We start from the raw sequence: 15,091 nt of genomic DNA on the forward strand, positions 1-15,091 counted from the left end.
ATGAAGACTGAGCTTGGCCTGTTATGCTACTGATCTGGACATAGGTGTGCACAGTTTAGAAACTCAGTTGGCAGGAAATAGAATCCACAAAATTGGGGAAAATCAAAATTAATTAGAACATCCTGCAATTTTGAGTAATGCACATATAATGATTTCTTTCTCCCCACTACCCCACTAGGTATCAAATAAATATGAAACAAAATATGATATTACTATCTCCTCAGTAGTCATACAGAACTATTTCAGTAGCTTCCTAACTCCGCCGACAATCTGGGTCTTAAGAGAACTGGGAACATAGCAGCAGCAAATTAGCAGTGATGACTGGAAATTTTTTGCTCTGAGGCACCTCCAACAAGTGCAGGTCAGTTGTTTGGGCATAGATGTCTAATATTATTTTTACATAACCTATTTTGTCTCAAAGAGGCGTCCTTGGGACGTGCCTACAGAAGACCAGAGAAACTCATCATTCTGAAGTGGAAGGCAGGAAGATACCCCAGGACATCCACAATGTTAGGTGACTAAGTGGTGTGATCTTAACTAATAGTTTTCAGCATGGACTAGACAGTTCCCTGCTGAAGAATATTTGGATCTTCCCATTCTGAGATAACAGTGTGTGATGGCTATCAAAGGGAAAATTGCTTTTGGAGCTTGGTGCTCTCAGAATGAAATACCTGGTGATGAAATATTTACATAAAAGACACTGGATTTTTTTAATTTATCTAGTTACTGTCAAGCAGTCTTAGGTATCATTCAAAGTTAATGGCATACTTCACATGATCAGTGCTGGAATAAGCAGTCACCTACATGTTATCTAGAACACAAAGACACAGATAGACACAAACAAATGCATATATATATATATGTATAAATACATACAAGTGTGTATATATATATATGCAAGAAAAATATATAAAGTAAAAAACTCACAAGCAACCAAAATAAAACAAATCATGAACCTCTCTCTCTATATATATATCTATATATATGCACACACATATATAATCAGCCATAAGGAAGAGCTGGAGCAATTCAGAGAGGAGGGTGAACTTCCCATCTATTTCAGGCTAACCTATAAGTAAAACAGATAAATGTGTTAACTGCTTTCATAAGTAGAGTCTCAGGGGATGTTGAAAGGAAACATATGCCAATAACTGTAAAGAGGGACTGTTGCTCACTTGTAAATTGCAAAGCATCTGAGTAGGTTTGCTTTTCTTAAATACTGGTTAAATACATGAAAGGTGAGAATATAAAAAGCATGTCACTGAGCACTGCAATGACTACAGCTATTGTAAATATGAAAAAAGGCTGTATTTGTCAGTGCTACCATAGCATTTCTCTTAGAAAGCTCAGAAACTAAAGCTTGGCTGGGTGTATCATTATTACACCACTCATCAGCCACTGTGGTTATTTGTTGTTTTAATTTTTAATTAACTACCAATCCTCCTATTTCCTCTTTCTTCTTTCTCTGTCATTTGTATTTTCTATATTAAATTTCCTAGTGATTTTTTATTCTCTAATAGTTTTTAAGCAAACTCCTGCTGTTCTCAGTTTCAGCTCTTAAAGGCTGGGCAAGATTAATATGAAAAATAAACAAACCAAAATATATGCCCATTATTTTAACAATTAAATTTACTAGCAACCTTAAAAATGTGAAAATATTGATAGCCATATACATAAAGGAGCTTCATAGCCTGCAAAACACCATTCTCCATAGTCTGATTAGTGATACTGGGTTTATTTCTTTTTCTTTATTATTATTGTTAATGCACTTTCTAGATAATCTTAAGGAGGAAAAATGGCTATCCTCTACCCTCCTGCTTTTTGAGTATCCATATGTTGTGGATACCAAAGTTACACTCCTATATTTCTAGTTGTCTTTTTACCATAAGTGTTAAAACATTTTTCTATTTAAATTCCACTGGATTTATCACGTCCTAGAACATGAACTGTTTGCAGAAAAAAATTTGAAGTTCTTTCAGTATTTCTCAAATGCAGTGAATTGAATCATAGAATATCCTAAGATGGAAGGGACCTACAAGGGTCATCAAGTCCAACTCCTGATTATTACATGGACATTTATCTTAGCTAACAATAATAATTTGCATATATTTCTTCCTCTATTAAATATGTTTTAAAATGCTCTATTTGGATTATAGGATACATTCATTTCCAGTGAAAAGTTAGTAACATCCAATATTGTTAATCCTTTATCCTATGAATTCTCTTCTTTATTGAATTTTAAATAACTGTTAGAAAATTACAACAACGTTTGAAAGAAAGAAAATTAAAATTATTTAATTATTTACAAGTTTCTGGGAAAATAAGTAAACACTGAATTAGTTTCATCACTTTGAAAAAGAATGCAACATCAACTCAAACATTATGAGACACTTGAATATGTCTGTGGTAACACTGTTTTAGAGACAGTGTAAATTCTTTAAGTATGTTAAAAGATTAGACCTAAAGACTCCCACTATGAGACACAATGGCTAGAAAATTACACTTCATTAATTCAACTCTCCAATGAACAAAGCTTTTTTTTTTTCCTCATTCAGTTGCATCAGGCTTTGGATTACTGGTTTTAAATTAGGCACATCCAGGTGAAATTCGTTTTGCTGGAAACTCCCTGAGATGTAACTTTTGATCTTCTGTGCATCACAAGATGTTGTGAAGAAACAGCTTCAACAATATTACTGCCATAGACGAAATCAAAAGCCTCTGAGCTGTTCCTAGCATAACACAGGAGTTATGTTACTGTAGATGAGAACAGACACATTTTGGTTTGGTTTTTTTACGATTTTCAGAGCGGTGCAGAAACTCTTACTTTTGTCTCACTGCTTTCTCCTGTGGAGGAGGAGTTGGAAACAAATATTCCCGGAATTTACACCATCATCCAGAAGACCACAGCAAAGACAAACTCCATTTGTCACCGTTTACAAGGCAAGTGCTTTACATGGTGATTCTTGTCTTGTTCTGGACACTTACAGCATCTAACAGCCCATGACTTCTGAGAGTCAGCCCACAAAACATTTTGTCTGGTCAAACATGCTTAGTTTTACTTGCTTTTGGGATTGTGAGTCCATTGGTTAAGGTCCAGCTATTTTATTCAGTTTTTCTTCAAAATCAGAGGATCTCAAAAAACTTCCAACAATATAATCATATTTGATGGCAGCTGAAGTTCCAAAGTGAAGTGCCAGCTGTCACAAGACAGTACCATAACGAAGGCACCACGTAAACCATCGCAAGAAAGACATCACATTATTCTGGAGTGTGATAAACCACCATGGCTCATCAGCTGTATGAATAACTATAATAATCTCTTACCATTCACTTGGATTCAGCCTGACTCTCTATGAATCTGCCTGAATATCTATAAAGATATACTCTTTATGAAGAGTATATCTGAAGATTGTTATCACTGCCTGCCATTTTCCTAAAAGGAAACTCTTGAATATGTGCATTTGGACACAGTTCTTGCTGTCATTGGGTTACCTTGACTGGGAGTGTGGTCTGGAACAAAATTCTCCCAGCTTTCAGTAATCTCCATGTAACCGGCTAGCTCTGGTTTCTCATTAAGTGGAACATGATCTACAATTTCCTTAGACTTTGAAGATTATTTGGTCTCATATTCAACAAGAGATTATTATAAACTGTCTTCTAGAGGACAGACCAGATATGTCTCTGCTCTAGAACATATCATGTCACAAATGAATCCACAAAGAATTCAGTTTGGGGTCAGTTTGTTTGTTTTAATTATTACTTCGTCCAATTATCTCTATAAACAGTTTCTTATTTCTTATGAACAAAAAACCCCAAGGTCTGTATTAAAATGTTTGGTTTTTTTTTTTTTTTTACTTCAACTTTAATCAGTGGCCTTCAGTGTTGTTTCTACACTTACATCAGGCTTGTCCTTAAACCTCACATAAGCAAAAAAAGTCATTCACTTGCTTCCATTTTCTCAAAGCTTTTCCAAGTCTGTCTCATTACAGTGCAACAACTTGTACATTTTAATTTTCCAATACACCTGTGTCCTACTGTATTACCTTGAGAAATTTGGTCATACCTGTACACCCATTTTCCTGCCTATCCTTGCTGCTTAAGCAGTAGATTGTCCCTTCCCAAGACAGTGTTTTACTGACCATATGCTTTGCACCATAGAGTATCAAACCCAAACAGGCTGTCAGAGCACTATTCTCATAAAAGTGAGTGCTGGAAAATGCAAAAGGCCTCACATCAAACCCAATATTGCTCTTCATGCCTGGTGAATTTACTGAGCTAAACTCTGTGCCTGTGCAGTTTTAGGTTAGGAACCAATTTCGATCCAGGTTCATTCACTGCCTGCCAGCCCATCAAGCATTTCTATATTTGGGTCTATTTGGGTTCTATATTCTGGGTCTATTTTAAAATGATATGAAGAAATCTGATTCTTTAGAGCCTTTTCCTAGACTGTAGCAATGATTACTGTTGGCAAATGCCTGTTACTGACAGAAGTATTAATCACTCTTCTTTACTTTGTGCCGGTTGTTGTCTTTTAATTGATTGGGAAATTCCAAAGAATCAATTTCAAATTTAAAAAGCACATTGGAGGACCTAAGATTTAGCAGCTCAAGGATGTTTTTCAGTAGTTTCTTTTGATGTATTGTGCGTGTGGTGACATGTAGTCCTTGACTAGACCGTGCATCCAATACTTTTGAAGGAGCACTGTCTTGAGGTTAGAGCATCAGTCTTCTGCTAGTTTTTCAAAATGTAATCAAAAATCCCCAATAAGTTAAAAGAAAAACAACTGCAGGGAAAAAATCTGGAGCCAAAGTACAACACAGCAAGCGCAGATTTTTCAATTTAGTACAAAACAGAGGGAAGGGGGAAAATTTCAATATGAAAACACATAACAATAATAATAATAATAATATAATTGCAACAATGACAGACAAAAACAAGTAAGGAAAGTGACTACCAGAAAAGTGGAATTCATTTAGCTCTTTTTGAAAAATTTAAATTTTTATTCAGCTCAAAGTATTCTGGAATTATTTTACCTTAATTTTACCTTAGTTTCATACCATTTGATCAATGTAGGTCAGTTCTAAAGGAAAAAAAAATGACATTTTGAATCAAAAAGTCAAAGTTTCATTTTACAAATGTCAAAATGAAATGGTTTGGCATTTCTGAAATGAAACATTTCATTTCAGAAAGGTCAAAATGATATGTTTTGACATTTTTTAAATTTCTCCCTGCTTTTGTTCTGACCAGAACCATTAGCCAAATTCAACCTTGATTAGTTTCAGGCCCCTTTAAGCTCTATTTTCTATCCTAATTGCTAGTCATGGAATAAAATTGGTCCAGTGTCATTGCAACAAAGAAAACAATGTGATCTTTAAAACTGTGCTGTAACTGCTTCTGCTGCAATAGTCTCTATCCCTCTCCTGCTTCAACTCAGCCTCCAGCAACCAAGTACTTACCCACATATTTCCACAACTGTGGGAGTTAGCTTTTCCCTCCTGCATGCCTTAAATTAAAACCAATAACACAGTCAAAAGCACAATATCTCAATTAAACCAGAAGCTGGACGGGGGTTTAATTGTCCTAATGGACACTCCTCAACATTTTTATGGTGCATATATATCGCCCAGGTGTTACAATTACAGTCGCTATAAAAATGCTTATAGGTGAATAAATGCAGCATGTGAATGTAATGCAGAATAACCTGCCCACTGCCCTTAGCAATAACATGTCAGCACTTCTTTTTGGTGCCTCATGGGCAGTCCAAACCAAACTCGATGCTGTGAGTTTAGCATCTTATGAATAAATAAATCATATTAAGCTCTGCAAGCTGGATTGAGGTCAAAACAATGAATAAGAATAAATAAGAGAAGTTATAATGTCTGCTTGCTGGTTTGTTAGAAGATAACAGAGTGAGAGATCACCTTACCAGTATCCTGCCAGCCATCCCAGGATCAGTGAGGGGTGGGCAGAGAATAAGAGCAGCACTATGATGCTGAGTGGGAATGAACCACACCAGATTTACAGCCCCGTCATACAGAAATATCTAACCATGTAGTCAGTGGTTCTTCCATAAGTGTTCCTGGAACGGCACAGAGAGCGAAAGGGAATTATTCCTTTCACATGTATTAAGGAAAAATCCAAGGAAAACAAGAAAAAGGGATGTAAAGACAAGCTGTGACTTTTTTTTTTTCCCAGCCGTGTCAGAAAAAAGAGATCCTGGTGAATGACAGAGTTCATGTGTTTCTGTCCATGACCCGACTGAACGAGTATTTTTCCCCAAGGAATTTCTGAGATTTCCTCTCCTGCAGGCAGGTGCTCACCACCCCAAACAGCCTGAGTAGAAATGAACAACAAAGCTCTAGGAATCTTGGTGGTATTCATGCTTTTTTTTTTTTTTTTTTTGTATATTTGGCTATTTTTTAAATGAATATTTAGAAGCTTGTGGCATAAAGATATCTCCAGAAAACCTCAGGAAGGCCACAGACAAATATATTTACTAATGCCTCACTTACTAGATCTTGCCTGTACAGAAATTTTTTCTTTTGGTCCAGTTGATATCTGTGCTGTCTGTTCATTCCTTATGAGACTGTCCATCTTTTCACATAATCAAGCAAAACTATGGTGCTTGTGTCCTCCTCATGCCCTCAAAACTAGCAGGTTGTCAATATGTGCTATCCTGCACTGCATCTCCTGGAATCCTTCTTAGGCTGATGACTTTCAAGCTCTTAAACCTGGCTATGCAATACTTGGTGCATAATGTTATCTGCTGACAAAATCAAATAGCATGGTATTAAAGTTTGAAAGGCTTTATCTATTTTTCATAAGCATTTTAATAGGCATTGTATTCCCTTTTGCTTTCCATATGTTCATCAGCCAAACTGATCTCAAAATGGACACTGTATACTTGGACTTTTATTACAGCATATTTCTCAGGGCTGGGAGAAAGAAGAAAAGAATGTCTGGTTCTAAATGACCAGCTAGGTTCAAGGGGTTACTAAAGGACTGCAGCCTGAAGGGTTTGGATTTGGGGTTGGTGTGGGTTTTGTGTGTTTGTGGTTTTTTATTTTCCACGTTTGTTGCTGATGCTCTAGTACTAGTTTTTGAACTGCAACTGCACTTGCCTCTCCTGGCTCTTTTTAGAGCCATTTTGCCCATTCTCTATTTTCTGTTTGGGAATGCAACTGTAATAAATAACGTGGAAGAATGAGTTCCAACACTAATGCTGATGGAGCATGGAAACTTTGTGTTGGTGTCCAAACGCCTCTCCCACAACTTCACCAAGTACATGTCATTATACATCATGTTGTAATAGCACCCAAAAGCAGAACTTCACAAACTGCACCCGAGACATTCCTTAGATTTTCACCTGGCAAAACCAAAAACAATTTAGACCTGGCAGTTCAGTAAGTTTCAATTTTATATTACATATATACCTGTGTTTTTAGAATACAAAAATGAATTTTTCATTCAAATAGAAGTCTTCAACGAGCTTTTCTCAACAACAGAATATGAAGCTACTAAAACAAAGGGCGTCTTACTAGAAGATTGATCGTATTCTTTTAAAAAATATTGGTTTCTTTATCCTTCTAAATGAAGGGGCTTTGGGGATAAATCTGTAATCCAAGGATGAGCAATCCATAGCAAGCCTACCTTATATTCACAAAGAACACAGATCGTATCTTTCAGGGCATATTGGCCACTGTGCAGCGTTTGGCCTTGGTTCTACATGGGTGATGTGCCAAAAAAGTAACAATCAGTTTTGTTTGGTTTCCCTTCATGTAGGAAATAACATAAGGCCTGATGGACCCGCTGAGAAAGTGTTTTTATATCATCAGGTTATATGAACATCATTTGAGGGCCAGGACCTCTGGGTGAGCAGTGGAGGACTGTGTGGGAGGAAGGACTAAATCTGGTGCAGTTTTACTCACACTGTTTAGGGGAACAGTTCTCATGAGGAGCTATTCTCAGAAGTACACTTGAGTTTTGTTTCAGAAAAGGCTGGTTGAGGCCCTCCAATACAGAGCTGGCAGGTTAGTAGTGATGACAACCAAGGCAGTGACCTTCATCCCAGCCTTCTTACGTTCAGAAGCATGGCTATGGCCTCAGACACATCAGCCCTGGTGTGTATGTGAACATACACATTTCACATCTGTTACAACACAGTAATTTCTCATGTTGACAAGGGGACAAGACACTGAAAGAAAAAAGAAAGAAAAGAATAAAATATCAGCAATTCAAAATGATGATGCAGCAAAGCAGAGTTTTCTCTCAGAGCCAGAGCAATCATTGCTTTCCTTGAGGCATGCAAATGCTTTCACCTTGCTCTGAGCATTTAGGAATAACATAACTATCTCAGTGGCTTGTTGCAGTACATTTCTGCAGTAACTTTTATGCCCTCTGATGCCATTCCTTTCTCTTCCACTGGTTGACAATTTTGTTTTTCTCCTGCATCTTTACTTAAATGACATATTACATAAATGACAGAGAAAACTGTATATGTCTTTTTTTCTTTTTATGCTGCCTTTCATACTGTAATCACAGAATATGCCGTGTTGGAAGGCACCCACAAGGACCACTGAGTCCAATTCCTGGCCCTGCATAGGACCTTCCCCTGAGCAAAGAAGAAAACCTCACCCAAGCAAGCAACATTTTTTGCAAAGAACAGACCATTCAGAATACTAAGATTTCCAGGGCACGTTACTAACTCAGCCTCGAGCTAAATGAATTGAGTTCTTAAGCACATGCAAAGCCCAGTTACCCATCTCAGCCAGATCTCTGCCTGAGCCATTCTGCTACTGGTAAAGAGCAGGCAAGAAAACACTGGGTTGGTTTCTCTCCATGTATTTGAGGCCATGCTGTGATTTCATCAGCACTAGTTCACAATTACATGCCTATAAAATGTCTTCACATATATGTCTTATGGGAACAGGGTAAACCTTTTTATTTATGAAAAAATCAAGCTGACTTCACTGGAAACTGGGTATTATCAAAACAAGCACAGCTTCCTCCTACTAACAAATAGGAAATAGACCTGAAAAGTCACAAAGAATATTAGAGCCCTGTTTCACCTGGACTTGAAGTACGTGCATAAATTCTCTGTTGGATAAGAGCACTAAATAACATCAAATTTGTTTATTTTTTTTTAGTTAGTAATTATGATTTTGTTAGTAATTAAAATCTTGTGTTCCTGGGACGCAAAGAAAGCATTCGAACTTCATACTGAGAATAGCTTTCTTTCTTCATTAAGTATCTAAAATGAAGGTTTAATTCAGTACCTATAAGAACTAATAGGAATACTTTTATATGTGGAACAGGGAAAACTTGATGATGCTGACACGTTCACCAGCTATATGAGTTAATCAGACTGAGATTTGGGCCCAGTTATATTCTGAGATATAACAACTCTGCTCTTCAACTCTGCAACTCAGCTGAGCAGATCAAAAGAGGTAAAAACCGTGGTACTATGACTTTCAGGTCAAAAAGTCTTAAATCAGTAATACATCATGAAAAAGAAGACAGCATAAACTAGAAAATCATAACTTACTTGGTCCTTGTTTCAGCTTTGTAACAATTAACATTAGCATGCCAGTTACACAATTGCTTAACTTATCTGGAGGGAAAACAATATGTAAAGAATTAAATATATTATGGGTCAGAAAAACAAGAAAAATATTAATACGGATATTTTAGACTACCAAAAATAAAAGGATTATAAATAAAACAGAAAAATAAGTGCTTGCATCTCTTAGAGATTGTATCATCCAATAGAATTTTACACAGGATAAAAATGATAAGGTAATACTGTCATGACAATGTCAGTTAGCAATGGACAGCAAATGCAGAACACAAAGGAGCTTCATTAGAAGATGGGTCTTCATTTTCTTGCCCCTCCTCACCTGTTGGAAATCAAAAGGCAACATGAAGGAGGTCAGAACATGGTACTTCTGGAGAGAAATGTGCCAGTAACTAGGGACGGGCTCAAATTAGTCAGTAGGCACTGGTGAGTCCTTACAACACAGCAACAGCATCAAATTTTATAAGGAGAAAAGAAAGAAGACTTTTTTTCTCTTTTTTTTTTTTGCCTTTTTTTTTTTTTTTTTTTTAAATCTAACAGTCAGAAATACCAGTTTGCTATCTAAGGATAAAATTGACAGCTGGAAATATCTTGGGAAAATTTCTAGCAATAATAAAACAAGCAGAGAAAGGATACACATCTGGTATCACACCTATAGAATGTAAAATTGCTCCAGAGAGATAATTTTTAATTTTTACCTAATCAATTTAATTCCTTGCTAATAAAATTGAAAAGAAAGCCTGTTTACCCACATGGATGTATCTACCACATACATCCACACAAAACATGCAGTCAAATTGCAGACAACATGGAATAGGAGCTAACCTGTGAAGATCAGTACTGGCTTTGTTGCAAGCTGAGCACTTTAGTGCAGATCTATGTAGGACAAATTCCTCTGGAGAGTGTCTTTTATCATTAGCTGATTCCTGGGTCTCATGGAGATTGTACTTCATTGACCTGTAGTGTCTTTCCTTGTTCCACTGAGAAGCACAGTCTAGTGGGATTTTTTTATCTTTTTCTTTTTTGTTTTTTTCTTCCCCACTGTCTCCAGACATGAGTTAACTATGTGAGTTAATAACTGTTTTTAAAGGCCTCAGAGGACATGTGTGTATGAAAGGTTAGTCATGGAGGAACACAAAGAAAAGAAGGAATCACAACTGCAAAGAATAACTATCTGAAACTGTTCCTAATAGGTCTAGATACTTAGACTGTGATTTTTGTCCCACTGATGTCAAGTAGAATTTTGTCATTGGTTTATTTTAAGAATTTTTAGGGGGGAAATAAGAGTAAAAAAAGATTAAAAAAAAAAAGAAAAAAAAGTCCTTTCTAATAACAAGAAAAAAGAGATGGGAAAAAAAAGGAAGGAAAAGAGGGAAAGTCAGACAGCTAAAATCACACAAGGTGAGGAAGGGCACATAACAGGGTTAACATCACAAAGTGTTTAGCAGTTCAAAAGAACACATGTAGATTCTTATTAAATAATTCAATCTGAGCATCACCTTCTTTTCAGGCTAGAGAGTTCTTTTTCTATAGGAAAAAAAGCCCATTACAGACTGAAATGTCTGGCCTCTTCTTGTTCATATACTGCATTTGATTTGCACTACTTTTATTTATAAAGTAGAATTAAGGTTGACATCATCTACGACAGGAACAATCTTCAGATTTTTCTCTGTACTGTTTCAGCTTCCTTACCTCAGTTCTCCATCAGGGGTTATTTGTTTTGTTTGTGTAAGATTTACTAAGAGTTAGTTTGCAACTTGAATTATGCAAGAGGTTTGTTGAAGACAAGATCACAGTTTCCTCTCTCCCTGGACATACTTGAGCCGTAACATGAAAGAAATAAAACTCCCCCTGAATTTTTCCTTGTTCCCAGATGGTACCAGGAGGGGGATTAAGGAACAGCAGAGGATGTCTCTCTCTCAAACACCACTGTTTGCACATTGACATGGTTTATGAATGCTGGAATATGAAACATCTGAAACCCTTTGCCTGGGAAAAACACAAAAAGAAATGGGCTCTGGGGAGGATTGTGTCCAATGTCGTCAAAATATGTGCCTGCTGCAAAAGCTACATTTGAAGCTCAGGCCTGGTACCATGTCTGGGCCAAGACTGACAGGCAGAAGGGTCTATTTTCTTTCAGCCCTTCAGGGAAAAATGCTCTCCAGTTTGTGCTGCCTCTGCACATCTTGTGCATTGATGAGGAGCAACTGAGCTCGCTTTTGCCCCATCTCCACATGTTACCACAGATTAGGCAGCTTGTGTGCAAATGATGGCTGTATTTGGCTTCTGAGTTTTGCAGTGCTGGTTTCCTGCTATAAAGAAATCTCTTGAAGGCATTTTTCATCTGTTTATTTTAGTATCAGATAGTAAAATTAATTAGCTTTATTAAAGAGCGAGCAATCTGATACTCAAGAAAACAAGTAGAGTAGCAGGATTCCAAAAATATGCCTGCCACCTGGTATTGCTTGGTGTATGTGTTTCTTTACAAAACATAGCTGCAGCTGTAAATTTAATTTGTTTCTATAGGCAAAATTGATGCAACACTTTTCTCTGTTTATCTAAAGCATTTGCAGTTCTTGACTCATTAACACATTGACTGGAACATCCATAAATTTGGGCTAAGACTCAATTTATCTGAAACTTTTTGATTTGAGATAGCTTTCTGTATTTTGTTCCTATCCAAATATCTACTGTGCTTCCATGGGCAGGTATTTTACAGTCCACTTTCTAAAACAAAAAAAACCCAAAAACAAAGCCCAAACTCATGCGTGTTTTCATATCGACTGAAACCAGAGTCTAAGACTAGGCTTAGAAAGGATAAAATCCCAGAATTAAAAGAACTTCACAAGCGTGGTTGTTTGCCCAGACAGATAGTAATGGAGCAGTTAACAACAAGGTTTACTTCTGGACTAATAAGTTTTTATTAATGTGTCACTCTGCCATTGATGAAAAACATGCAGCATACTCCATTCAATTGCCCCTTTTAAACAACCACAAAGAAACAGCTCCAACAGGCAGTCCAGTTAATTCTTAGGTTACACATGTGCCTTCTGAATGTTTCAACTCGTTAATAATTCCATTAAGTGGATCATGAAATCTCCACAAACATATCTCTTGAAATATTCACAGTTCCCAGTTTATACACAACATAAAAGGCAAGTATATCCCATCCACATTAAAATATGGATACCTGTTATCCACTACTGTCTTAACATGTCTTAACATGCAAGCATAGCTATAACTTTCAACAACTTTTTCCCTAGGAACCATCAGGAACGAAGGACTAAGTTGAATGAAAGCCTTCACACCCATTTGGGCAAATGTACTTTTGACAGTCGCGAGCTTTTTTATGCATTTCTTTGTCCATTATTATCCCAATAATGAGGAAAACATGAAGCCCAGACAGTCCATCAAGTGTTGCACTATATACTCACATTGGGAAGCTAGGCTTGAGAAAGCAGGAGCCCAAGTCCTTCCTTGACAGCAAACTTGTATTTCTTTGGCAGAAAGGCAAGGGATTCTGCTAGGAGTACCAAATCATAAGCTCATCCTAATTCAGTCCTGCAATGATGCGTCCCTTGAGCTGATTTTGATGTTTCCTTTGTTCAGCAAACTAATTACTGTATACAGCCAAGAGACAGAAACATGCTCAGGACTGTTGGCTCAAAATAAGACTGTATAGATTAGGTCAGTACTCAAATTATATTGCAAAAATATTTGTTGCACACTCCTACAGACCTATGTTTTTTATTTCTTTTTAATGTTGAATTGTGCTACAAAAATATCCCTTTTTCTTCAAATTATTCAGTTACAAACATATCTTAAACAGGTAACAGGCAACAAAGCCTTTGATTCTGGTAGACAAAATTAAACGTGATCTGGAACAAACTAAATTGTGATCACGAAACAGTAATAGTAATTTTGAGCTTCAAATTTGACTGAAACAAGAACTCTCCGAGTTGCAAAATGAAATTGAAATAAATTGTTATATACCTCCTAGCACTCCATCATTCTTCCACCTCTCTTCTCCAACTGTCTTAGCATTCTCTTTTTGAAAATTACTTATATATCGGGGATGTATTCTACTCAGTCACCATGGCAACAAGAGTTATTCCCTTACAGAACATACTGTATTTTCATATTTTTTGTACAATAATAATGCATAGCTATTGTCATTTGAAAGCAGCAAATGAAGTGGTGTCTCTGTTCCTGAAGTTTTCGGGTCATTATCAGGACTGGATGATAGCTTTCAAAGATGGCTATATCATTACTGTTATTATTATTGTTATTGTTATTTTCCTTTATTTAGAAAGTTCCTAAAGATATTTAAATATAAACTTAGATTTCCAAACAGGAAATAAATGCCTAGCACCAGATGTAAGTGGCATTTAGGCGCTTAAATCCAGAACTGTAATCTCACATCCCACTCATCTCTCTTCAGTTTGAAGTTATTAAGGGTTACCAGGGCTTTATTTCTCAAGTCAGGAGTTGGTCCCCAGATACAATTTTTTGAATGTTGAAACTCATCAGTATCCAGCTACCCTCGGGGTGTGTCTCTTTGGAATCAGCCGCTGACCCTCTCCCAGTGCAGCCACGGGAGCTGCTGCCCCTTTGGGGTCCCATCACTTTGGCTCACACCAACACCCCACTCTTACATTTGCCTGCAGGCTCACCCTTTCCTCAACACTGACAACCTTCCCTCCTGCTTCAGCCTTTCCAGAGGAAAGATCTCACCTCTCTCTTGTTGCTGTGCACATGGAAGTGGGCCATGAATGAACCTGGAACACAATCAGAGCTTTGCTTGGACAGCAGCTGTGGTGGCTTAGGGAGTGACTGTCTTTTTAGCTGTTTGTTGCCATCTCACCCTTCGGTTCTTAGTTGCTGCTTTGCAGCTGAAACCTATGAACTGACCATGTGGGCACTGCAGTTCAGTGCTGGTGAAAAAGATCATTTTAAATTACGCTTGAAGTCGTGGTTTCCCAAAAACCTGTCTGTAAAGGCTTTCCTGCTGAGCTGGTTGCCTTTTGGCTCCAAATGCAGCACCCTGGCTACACAGCATCCTCTTTGGAGATTCCTGCCAGGATGCATGCAATATGTTTCCAACAGGATTTGGAAACTCTAGAAATGAGCTGCCTGACGTTAGACATCTCAACAACTCAGTATCACCATGTTTAAAGTCACTCAGCCCTTATGTTCCCAACAGACTGCAACGAATGCACACATGAGCTCTTAAAAGAGAGCATTACCCACCCTCTGCAATGCACTGAGTTTGGGGTGGAAAAAAAACATCTTAAGAGTGCCAGAAATGTGTCACCAGTGCCAAGACCAAAGAGTTTGTTTCTCTCTACTTAAAAGATGAAGATTTTAATTTGGAAAGATTAAAAAAAATATTATCTACGCAGATCACAGTAATAAGGACCTTCATTCCTTAAGGACAAAAAACCCTCACAAGAGTCCTAAATTGCAACATTCTTCTAGACCCTTAGACCCTCAGTTCTTTGCTTCACTGAAGAGGAG

The sequence above is a fragment of the Manacus candei genome, unplaced genomic scaffold (assembly GCF_025592945.1).
Source record: "Manacus candei isolate 608988 ecotype Guabito, Panama unplaced genomic scaffold, ASM2559294v1 h1tg000014l, whole genome shotgun sequence".
Classification (NCBI taxonomy): domain Eukaryota; kingdom Metazoa; phylum Chordata; class Aves; order Passeriformes; family Pipridae; genus Manacus; species Manacus candei.